Source organism: Euprymna scolopes, chromosome 32, assembly GCF_053919585.1.
Source record: "Euprymna scolopes isolate OS-2025 chromosome 32, ASM5391958v1, whole genome shotgun sequence".
Lineage (NCBI taxonomy): Eukaryota > Metazoa > Mollusca > Cephalopoda > Sepiida > Sepiolidae > Euprymna > Euprymna scolopes.
Genome location: NC_136513.1, coordinates 5,648,849 through 5,661,334, shown reverse-complemented (window position 1 = coordinate 5,661,334; position 12,486 = coordinate 5,648,849). Strand labels below are relative to the sequence as shown.

The following is a 12,486-nucleotide window of genomic DNA, read 5'->3' as shown; positions in this document are numbered from 1 at the left end:
TTGACAACCATAAGAGCATTTTACAACAGCGATTTACCCACCGCCTTAATTTTTTTTTTATTTATTCTCCATTTTTTAATATACCTTTCTTAAAAAAACATTCATGCATTTTCTTCTACACTACCAACAGAAATAAATAGCACCGAAAATGTTTTTTTAATTTGCGTTACAAATAAATAATCAATGCGACAATAAAACGTATGGTTTTACTGTGTACGTTTCTTTTTGTGTTTAAATTAAAAGATATATCAAAATTTGAATTTAACTTTAAGTATTATGGTATCTGTTCAGTGCACATTTACCTATAAATATGGCAAATTACTTATAATTCAATGGCTTTAAATTTTTTTTTATTTTTCAAAAATGAACAATCATAAACAGAACGATGGTTCAAAACAGCAATTGAAGCACATGTTCCCACATGGAAATTTTATAGCAAACCCCACTCTCTCCAATGGTTTACTTCCACATGTGCAGCTGCCATCGCGCAAAGGCAGCATGTGTACCGCAGATTTAACAGACATAAATCCATTTCAAACAGACAGAAGTATATAGAAGCCAGAACTGTAAGAAAGAAATAGCGACAGCTAAGAGAGAATTTACTGAAACCACCAAAAAAACGCATCGAAGCACAGAAATTAGGAACCAGTGACTTCTGGATAATCTACAACAGTGTAGTAAATAATGGGTAATCAAAAATACTCCCACTATCCAACAATCATGAGGTTCTTTGCTCAGCAACCAAGAAGGCTAACATGCTTGCCAGTTGGTTTGCCTCCAACTCCACACTGGACCCTGCTAACCACCCTTTCCCGGACTTTCCTTTGCAGACAGATGCAACACTAGGTGTTCTCAGGTGCATGCTATCATAAAAAATCTTGACACTTCAAAAGCATGTGGACCTGATCTCATCCCGGCTGTGCTATTAAAACAGTGCTCCGCCGAAGTAGCTCCAGTTCTCTCCAAACTTTACAACAAATGCCTTAATGAATCTTGTTTCCTGCCTACTGGAAAACTGCTTCTGTGGTACCCGTTTTCAAGAATTCTGACGAAAGAACTGACCCGGTAAATTACCGTCCCATTAGCCTCCTCCCATTTTTTACCAAAATATTTGAGTCCATAATTAACCAAACTCTAGTCCATCACCTTACAGATGCTAAACTTCTAACTGACCAACAATATGGATTTAGGCAAGCCCATTCCACAGCAGACATCCTAACTAATCTCCAAGCATATATACCATTCACTTGACAAAACAAGGGAGGGTAGAGCGGTAGCTCTAGATATATTTAAGGCTTTTGACAGGGTATGGCATGAAGGTCTTCTCAGGAAAATCAGATCATACGGTATCACTGAAAAAATACTTAACATAATTAAATCCTTCTTAGATAAGAAAAAAATCCAGGTTGTCATCGATGGTCGTACATCTAAACAATATGATATAAATGTAGGATTGCCTCAGGGGTCTATCCTTGGACTTCTATTATTCCTAATATTCATAAATGACCTCCCTGACAAAATTGTCTGTGAGATGGGTATATATGCTGATGACACCACGCTCTATAACAGACACGACAGGAAAACAAATGAACACATATCTAAAGAAATAGCAGAAACACTAGAGGATGACCTCCAATCTGTAGTGGAATAGAGACATAAATTGATGGTCAAATTCAATGCTGCCAAGACTAAACTCGTTTCCTTCAATAATTACAAGAAACCTTCTCTACCACCAATAGCAATGGCCAATGACTTATCTGAAAGCATATCTTGTAAACTCCTCGGCCTAATGTTCACAGGAAACATGAGAGCATTGCCAGGACCGCTGCGAAAAAGGTAGGTTCTCCCTACCGTGCTAGAAAACTACTAACGTCCGAAAGTATCCTGCACCTCTATAAGGCCACCATTCGCCCATGTATGGAGTATTGTCATATTTGGGCCGGTGCATCTGCTACTAGTCTCACTCTAGACAAGGTTCAAAAGAGAGTCGCTAGGTCCTGAACTGTCATCCAAGCTTCAGCCTCTATCCCATTGACGAAATGTAGCATCCCTCTGCCTGTTCTACAAGTACTTTAACAGTGAATGTTCCGACAAACTGCAAGCACTTGTACCCCTTCAATGTAAATATCCCCAACAAACCCGACAAGCAGCTAAATCCCACCCCTTCACAGTAGAGATCCCTAGATGTAAGAGAGCCTTCTACTCCAGTAGTTTCTTCCCCAGAACTGCTAGACTTTGGAATTCCCTTCCAGGTTCCTGCTTCCCCAACAGTACTGACATGCAGAAGTTCAAGTGTAACGTGAACCGACGTTTTGCTGCCCAACTCCCCACATAGTACCCCTTGTAACTTGTGTCCCTAATAGTAGCCCTCTACATCAAAGTGGCAATGTGCCTTGTTTGGGGTGAAAATGTAATTAAAAAAAATTTTTTAAAAGTAGTTTGGTGTAAGAATGATACTTTTCTTAAAAAAAAAAAAAAAAAAAAAAAAAAAAAATTTATTTACTTTTAAGAACGTTTCACATAAAGTTAACAGCTACAAGAAATAAATATTACACATTTTATAAATAAAAGTAAGAACTGTTCACATTATGTTAATAAATGATAAAAAATAATATATCACATATTATATAATACATAATATCTGTTGGAAGATGTTTCGCCGGGCATGCCGAATCGTCTATCACCGTCCAGAAAACAGGGAAGATAATCCAACAATGAAATGTCGGAGGAAATCTGTCGGAATGCCGAAATCTTCATGTATTTTGTCACTTGCTTACATCCAGTCATTTTATAGATAGAACATTTACACCTTAACAATTACTTAGTTTTATAACAATTTGGTTCAGTGTTTATGAATAAATGATGCCCTAATTAAATCATTTGAATCTCAAAATCCTATTGAATAAAAAATAGGACGACTTCTGGGCAACGCCGGGTATTAATTTCTTTTATACAATGTCTGAGGAAAGAAAAGAGAAAGTTTCATGTCGTTTTATTCTTTTGAAGAAAACAAATGAGAAATACTATTGTTTGTTATCAGGAAGAATGACGCATGGCATGATATTCTAAAGGCCTTTCATTTTTACCTTTGATTAAATAGAAATTGCAGGTAAGTTTTTTTATCTACTTTCTTTATCTTTTTTGTTCTATCTCACTCTTCTTTTATAAATTGTTCACAGAAATAAAAAACAGGGGGAGGAGCTCATGTCAAACAAAAAAAATGGTAATTTATCAGCAAGGTAAATTTCAAAAACTAAATTTACCACAAAATTAGAGATTTTTTTTTTACTTATGCGGAATACAGACTGCTATATTTTAGATAGGATTTTCAAGTTAAATCCAATTTTTACAGTATCTTATTTATAAATAAAAATGCTTCCCTCCCTATGTTAAGAATGTGTTTTTAAATAACATTGTAAATTTTTTACTTGGTTTCCACCTTAACATCTTCCTTTAAAATATGGTGACTTCCCAGTGATGTAGCTTGAAACAGGGAGGAAGTTGCAACAGGTTGCACTGTTGCAACCTCCAAGGTTTGGAAGCACTAATGTGTGTCCAACCATTTCAACTGCCTGAATGCCAATACCGAAAAATACGACCTCCATGGTGTATTCAGCCGCTTTAAATAGGAAGCGCAGGGGGGGGGGAGTCATAACGCAAAATCACGTTCACACGTGAATCACGCATGCCCAAGAATCAATAGATAGCATCTCAAAGAAGATCATCGTTTAAGATTATAACTCAGACACCAAGAGAGGCTGACGCACAAAATTATTTCTTACATATTCCCGTTTCAAGACGCAAAAAAGAAAAAGAAATCGTAGAATATATTTCCTTTTCCTTTGTTCGATTTCAGCACTGCAGAACATAAGCTCTCAGAAAAAAAATGCCTTCATGTACAGCAGGTACTTAACATAAATGGCCCCCAGGAAACTGGCAATTACAAGAGTTTGTGAAGTTCTTAATTGAAGGGAAATTCATTGATAAAGATTTTCACTGCAACCCTGGCAGGGGACAAACAGCTACTAGGCCTTTATCATGTCCCACCAGAAAGCAATAGTGGTTCGGGGTATCATTCTGTCCCCTAGATAAACTCCATTGTCAAATGTAGTTTGAGGTCTTACCCAGGACCCATAAATTTATGCGGGAAGTAAACTGGAAAGGTTAATGCAGTTTCAAAATGACCAAAAAATATGTTGAAGTTGCACTAAAGCAGATAATAGATATCTCATATTTTTTTCTGTAATTTCTGTCCTTTAGTTTAGTTGAAATGTGTACTTCAAATAGATATCTCATATTTTTTTCTGTGATTTCTGTCCTTTAGTTTAGTTGAAATGTGTAGTTCATTTGTAGAAATAAGAAAACAAAAACCAACAATTTAAATGAAGGTTTTATTTCGAGAGTAATAGAGTAAATAATGGAGCTGATAAATAGCTTTCCACCTAACAAATGTTTTATATGAAGAAAAAGTTTTAACAATTAACAAAGTGGGCAGTATAATATATGGGCAGTGATATATATATATATATATATATATATATATATATATATATATATATATATAGTGGTATCAAAGTTCAATGATCACTTCAAAGACGACACAAATACAATTTATGAACGGGCCAGATTCAATCAAAGATGTCAAGAACTAGGCGAGTCCATTGATTCTTTCATCACACTGGCTAAAAATTGCAGTTTTCAAGACCTGCATGAGGAATTAATTCGTGAAAGAATTTTAATTGGGTGCATGGATCCTAAGTTATCACTAAATCTGCAAATGATTCCAGACCTCACCTTCGACGTGCATGGCAGAGTGAGACTATAAAGTCACATCTCCTGCAATCTCCAGAACACATTGATGATGAAGAACCAGATGATGGTAATATTGCATTCCGTTAGTGACAACAGAATTCGCAGACAAGGTCAAGGTAAACACATGACAAGATCCTGACAAGAATTGCGCTATGAAAATCAACAAAAAAAACAAAAAAAAAAAAAACCCCGAACATACCCAGTAGCATAGACCGGAAGCCGAGTGCCACCATTGCAATAACAAATCCACTATCAGAGACGTGCGTGCCCTGCCATTTCAGTCACCTGCCACAATTGTGGTAGGATTGGCCACTATGCCTAGTGCTGTTACCCGAGAAGGCTGCATAAAATTAAACATTAACTGTGAAAGCGACCAGAGTGCGTACCTTGGTGTCTTAATGATATCAGAGATCAGCACGAGTAAACCTTAGCAAACAGATATCGCCATCAATGGAGTACCACTGAAATTCAATCTAGACTCTGGGGCAGATATGACGATTCCAGAGCACATCTGCAAATTAAGGAGGGACCTACCAGACTTCTTGAATACCCACAAAACCCTTCATGGTCCGAGATGTATTCCACTCAAACTGTCTTGCATAAAGAACTTACAACAGAACAGCAGATATTTATTATTCTCAATCTTGAGGAGCCGCTGTTAGGTAGGCCAGCCATTGAGGCACTTAAGCTTGTAACTGTCCATCCAAACTTACTATCAGGAGCCAAAAACAACTATTTCATAAAAAAAGGGAAATGCCAGACCTATTCACATTTGGGGAGGAATATAACATACTGTTACACCCAGATGCGAGTTCATTCTCAGTACCCACACCACGACACGTACCACTACCCTTGATGAAGAAAACACTGGCAAAACTCCAGAGAATGGAAAAGCTGAGGGTCATAAGCAACATTGACAAACCCATGAAATGGTGTTCTCCCATGGTGGTAGTACCAACAGCAAACAGGAAGATTAAGATATGTGTAGATCTCACAAAGCTCAATAAGTGCATAAAACGTGAACTCAACATGCTCCCCACGGTTGACCACCTTTTGGCCCAGTTAGAGGAAGTGAAAATCATGAGCAAATTGAACACCAACAGTGAATATTGGCAGATTCTACTCTCATCAGAATCCCGTGCGCTGACGACATAATCCCATTCAGATGGTACCAATTCAACCACTTCCCATTTGGTATTTCATCAGCCAGTTAGATCTACCAGAGGTACATGTTACAAGTACTAGAGAATGAAATCGGAACAATATGCATGCAAGATGACGTATTAGTATATGGCAAAAATCAACAAGAACATGATGACTGACTAAAAAAAATTCAGGCTGCTGGCATTACACTAAACTCAGAAAAATGCAAAATATCTAAATCAGTGAAATTTCTTGGATATATACTTAGTGCTGACGGTCTGCAACCAGATCCAGAAAGGCTCACTGGTGTTTTCAAATTCCTAATGGACATGAGAGAAACCCGCTGGTTCCTAGGGATGGTGAATCAATTGAGAAAATTCATCCTAAACCTGGCCAACATGACTAAACCATTAAGTAACTTAAGTCAGAAATACACGTTCGTTTGGGGCAATACACAACAGGATGCATTCATCTCCATCAAAAAAGTATTGTGTTCTGCACCTGTGCTATGCCTGTACAACCCATCAAATGAGACTGGTTTCCAGCGATGCTTCATCTAATGGGTTGGGAGCAGTATTATTACAATGACAGGATGACACAAAATTATATTGAAGAGGAGCCCCCCCCCTCCATGTAAACAGAAGTTTTGTGAAATGTTAAACAGTATCCTACTCGGTAAATGTCGGCGTGTTACTTAGGGAAAAACGGTTAATCAAACTGCAGAAGCACTTGTTAAACGACATAAGTTCTATAACTGAATATCATCCCCAAAAAAAGAACGAAAAACATCACCTGTTAAATTACACAAGTTCTATAAAAACGGAAAACATGTTTTTGTAAACTCGTGAAAACTTTTAGATCAATTAAAAAGCATTAAAAACTATGTAACACACAAAAAAAAATGAACCACATTTTTTTTTTTTTTTTTAAACTTATTTTTGATGTGCGCTTAAAGATTCCTCCGCAATGTTATAAGTCACATCACTACCCGCATGTGAACGCATCATGTAAGAAAACACTACTGAAGGTGGTGAAATGGCGTAATATAGTCCCAGGGTCCAGGGGTTTATACCATGCAAATGGTAAATTTACAACAGGCTTATCAAATTCATTGTCAGTGACCTCAAATACCCTTAAAAAACAAATTAGAGTGGTCAGTGTTCTGCTGTAGCATAAGGTAACACTTACCCAAAATTTATACGTTACACAATAAACGTAATATGGTTTTGTGCAGAAATTTATAAATAAAATTTATAATAAAAAAAAAAATGGATAAAAAAAATAGATTTTTTAAACGAACTACACAGATGAGAGTTAAAATAAAAGGTGCTAATGCAGAGAGTGATCCGCACTATTTTTAAATCGTATTTCCAAGTTTAATTAAAGTTTTTTTTTTTATTATTCAATTGTAAGGTTAAAGTACAGAATAGGTACAAAACACCCTCCCCATGTTAAGAATGGCTTTTTAAATAACATTATTTTCAGCACGAATCACTCTCTGCATGAGTACCAAATAAAATTAATTTCAACGTCTTCTGTTGAAACTTATGTATATAAAGATAATGTAACTGAGAGGCAAGGCATCCATACCTTTTCTTGAAAAGGCTAAAAAAATAAATTTGACACTATATTAATTCAAATGATCAAATCAAAACGAATATTTTTAGGTCGATGTTTAATTTCCGATTTTAATATTACCAAGAGTCATTTATTCTATTATATGAATATAATTTTTATAATATTCGAAACCTGTTAAAGAAAAAACAAAAAAAAAAAAAACGGGTTTGTATTACTGTACACATAGATTCGAAAAAGTTGTCAAGCCGTGAACACAACACTCTTAAAAATCTAGCAAAAATCAAATAGTCAGATTTTCCTGAAATTTTCGATATTCATTTATTTTTGCATAATTTAAGCCCATAAAAATGTCAACATTTTAAGCTGAAACAATCAAATAATTTAAAAAAATAGTTATATATAAACCCGTTATTTATTTCACTTACCTTAAAGTTGTAAATAAAATCAATATTATGTTAAAAATAAACGCCTTTTCTCGATAAATTTGTTTCTTCTCTAATTATTTGAATCACAATAAAACAATCTTTAAAATAATTATTTTTAACAAGCTTTAAATGATATTAAATTACAATATTTCGCAATATAAAGTTTAAACAAAGGTTGTTTTTTTGGGTTTGTATTACTGTACACAGATTCGAAAAAGTTGTCAAAAAACAAATATATAACAAATAAATGTTATCAAAGGCAAGATAAGTTACTTTTCTACCAAACTGGATATATTTTTCGTGTTTTTATTCAATGTAACATATTTATTCAGCTCGAAAAACATACAGTGTTCACCGATGTATTGGAACATTCAAGATGGCGTCTTATTCTCTCTTTAACACGGTAAGTGTGGGAAAAGATGTTATAAATAAAAAACTGGATAAAATACTGCTAAAAACTCGATCAATATATGTTACCGTGACATAGGTTGACATATATTCGGCGGGTTTTTAATAGTATTTTGTATAGTTTTTTATTTATAACACCTTTTTCCATACTTACGGTATTAAAGAGGGTGTGAGACGCCATCTTGAATTTTCGAATACATCGGTAAACACTGTATGTTTTTCGAGCTGAATAAATATGTTACATTGAATAAAAACACAAAAAATATATCCAGTTTGGCAGAAAAGTAACTTATCTTGCCTTTGATAACATTTATTTGTTATATATTTGTTTTTTGACAACTTTTTCGAATCTATGTGTACAGTAATACAAACCCAAAACGTCTATAATGTAAACATGATTTTAGTCTCGCGTTTTCATTATTTTTGTATGCTGAAAAATTAAAAAAAAAATTAGTTTATTTGAAGCTTCTTTTAAATGGTAAAACGTTAGGATGATAATATTAAATTACAGGTACATATGGGGGGGGGTAAATCTGTGGCGCGTGTTGGAGGTACCTACTGTATAAGCGCTGTTTTATTTTTTATTTTCATATATTCATCGCAATATAAAAACGTTTTGAAACATTAAAATTTACGTTAAACATACAATATTTGTAAAGAACGTACATCGAAGAATTCAACAAAGATCCCAGAGTTTTGACGATTTCTGGATTTGGCTGAGATGTAGAAATGATGAATTGGAACATCAACCAATTTCTATTTCAGCATCATCCCTTCCTTTGGCTTTTTAATATTTCGTAAATATGTCCGATTTACAATTTATCAGCTTCCCTACGCAATTTCTCGTTTTCATTCCTCGCAAACGCACACAAAAAAAATAATAATAAAAACAAAGCAAAGGAATTATAACTCTAAGTCCAAGTGACAACAGACCCCCCCAAAAAAAGGGAGTAAAAAAGTGGTGCTTATGCACTTATGTTACCGTGCTATTTTTTTTATATAATATTTTCAAGTTTAATTCAAGTTCTACGATATTTTTTTTATTAAATTGTTAGGTGAAAGTACAGAATAATTACAATGTTAAGAATGGCTTTCTAAATAATAATATTATTTCAGCCCGGTAACATAAGTGCATATGTACCAAAAAAAGTTTCTGTTCGCCGAGCGCTCAATTAAGGCTCGGGCAATCTCTGTAAGTAAATGACATTCTTTGGGTGTTTACTCTACATTCGCAATAAAAATAGCTCTGGTTGCCATCAATTTAAGAATAAATGGCTGAAATCAAGAATGATAGTAAACAACAATTTACGGGCACATTGTTTGGGTTTATTGGATTAAATATTGACGTTGATGACAATTTGAACCGATTCTGAGATTTTTATTTCACAGGTTATAAGATAAGTAATACAATGCCTAAATAAATGGCATTTAAAAAAATAAAATCATTTTAAAAAGAAATTTCCTAATCATTTTAAGAAATGTCAGAGATGCCCAAAAAAGACAATATAAAAAGATACATGAGAAGAAAAAAAAAACACTTATTTTTATGGTGGAATTAATTCGTAAATAAAATACATCAATTGTGTGACAATTTGTGTTTTTATCGCCTCTAAGTGCCTTACATATTTCAGTTATTTATTTAAACGAATATATACATTTATTTTTTTTAATGCAATTGTGTAAATTAAACAATGTTTTAACCCCATTTTTTTAAATTAGGAAATTAAATCAACCAGAATACATTTCGTTTTCTTCGTGTCTATATGTGCGTTTTCCGTCTCTACGTGAATTAGACATTATTGTATTTGTTTTCGTTTGAATAGTTTTGTTATTATCAATCAAAACATATCGAAAAGGGCAATATAAATACAAAAATAACCTCTTTTTTTTCTTCTTCTTAGACAGAAAAATAACTCTGGGGGTAGATTATTTCTCTATTTTTGTAAACATGGGCGGTCGAGAGAAGAATGCAGTGGAAAAAAAAAGGCTATTATATAGCAGCCTCTACTTACTCCATGGAAAGATGTCCGATCCCGTTTGGATGAGTCGTTTATCAAATGTGGGGTTATCTCAGTAATCCAACGAGGGTCACGATACGGGGGGCCACGAAGCCTTAAAAGAGGCCGTCATCATGGAATAGATATAAAATAAATCGCTTCGCCATTAGGGACGACCTTAAAAATACGCCGCCAGTGCTTGCAACACTGCGCATGCGTGGCTACTCATATTAAAATCTACTCTTCCTCCTCCTCTATCATTTCCACTTCCTCTTTCTTTTACCCCCGCCGTCTCCTGACGTCACTATCTAATGACGTCATCGCTCCTCGCTAAGAATCGGAATTTTTGGGATAAGTTTGGAGGAATGGAAAGTCGACGTTATTTTTTCTCATTTAACCGTCAAATGAGTTGAAACTCTGGTGAAATTCATAAAAGAATCTTAGGCGGATTTTGTGGATTTACTTTTTTGTTATTTTGTTGTTTTGAAGAATCTCTTATTTTAAGCGATAATTCATTTTAACATTTAAGTTTAAAAAAATGGATGCATATATATATATATATATATATATATATATATATATATATATATATATATATATATATATATATATACCAGACGTACCCGTGATCCGTTGGGTCACAATCACTACCACAATTTATTCTACATTGATTTCATTCGAAGTGTCATTAATTGTTATATCTTTTAAGACATCTTTCTTGCATAACTAAAATTACAAAGTGTCTTCTCCTTTATATTATTATTATCATTATTATTATTATTATTATTATTATTATTATTATTATTATTATTATTATTATTATTATTAAAATTTTCTGTTTCAGTTTTCTTACTCCCTTGTGGTTTTGTTCTTTTTGTTGTTTTTTGTTCTATTTCTATTGCAACTTTCATGTTAGTGTTTGCAGTGTATGTGGGTTGACTTATTATTATTATTATTATTATTATTATTATTATTATTATTATTATTATTATAATATAGCAGTAAAGAGATCTATTATTTTAATATCTAATTCATAGAAGTGTTTTTTTGTACTAACCAGTGACTATCATTTACCAAAGTTTAAAGTCATTCAAGGATAAGGATTAATGAAATTGTCAGTTAGATTGTGAACAATACCGTGGAACGATTGGAAATGATTAGTGAGATGAGCAGAGTTTTATTAGTTAAGAGAATGGTTTGGCAAGCAGTCTCATTGTAAGGTAATGTTATCCAAGGATGGAAAGTTCTTGGAAAAACTGTGTTCAAAGAAGTTCAGCCTAGTTTTAGGTATGCAAATGAAGGAAAGAAAAGTTCAGTTTGATTTTAAGTACACAAAAAAAGAAAGGAAACTTCAGTTTGGTTTTAAGTACACAGAAGAGGGAAGAAAAGTTTGGTTTAGTTTTAGGTATACATAAGAAGGAAAGTAAGTTTGGTTTGATTTGGTTTTAGGTACACAGAAGAAGGAAGGAAAGTTTGGTTTGGTTTGCAGTACGCAGAAGAAATAAGGAAAGTTCGGTTTGGTTTTGAGTATCCAGAAGAAGGAAGGAAAGTTTGATTTGGTCTTAAGTTTACAAAAAAAGAAGGAAAGTTTAGTTTGATTTTAGGTACACAGAAGAAGGAAAGATAGTTCATTTTGAGTTGCAGTACACAGAAGAAATTGCAGTTTGGTTTTAAGTATCCAAAAGAAGGAAAGAAAGCTTGGTTTGATTATAATCAAACCAGGCTTTCTTTCCTTGATGAAGTAAGGAAAGTTCGGTTTGGTTTTAGGTACACGAGAAAATTCTTTGCAATGGTACTAACAAGGGGAGTTTTGCCTGGGAATATTTACAGGGGGAAAAAGTAGCTGAGATTAGAGCTCTGTTGAGCAACTCTCATAAAGTAAAGTGTAAAGACAGACTAGCAAACTTTTCTGTAAGTGGCTGTGAGGAAGCAATGGGACCATGTCTCACTAGATTGCAAAGTCGATTTTGTATTCTGTTATGGCAAGACAGGGTGTTCTGGGTGGCACCTTCTCACATACAGTATCAATAATCTGTTTGATGATATATCTGATAGGCGATTGCATCAGAGATCAGGTACTTTTTGGAGCAGTAGAATGATCCAAACATTTTTACAGCAACTTT

The 12,486-nt window shown here is 34.0% G+C and overlaps 1 protein-coding gene across 3 annotated transcripts in view; it reads right to left on the bottom strand.

The window, feature by feature from the left end:
- LOC145256195 (HEAT repeat-containing protein 5B-like) overlaps positions 1 to 10,669 on the bottom strand; it is a 292,341-nt gene extending 281,672 nt beyond the window's left edge. For all 3 annotated transcript variants that reach the window (XM_080114803.1, XM_080114802.1, XM_080114805.1), the window contains exon 1: positions 10,379 to 10,669. The gene's annotated coding sequence lies outside the window, so the exon portion shown is untranslated. The remainder of the gene's footprint in view (positions 1 to 10,378) is intronic.
- Between the last annotated feature and the right edge of the window lie 1,817 nt (positions 10,670 to 12,486).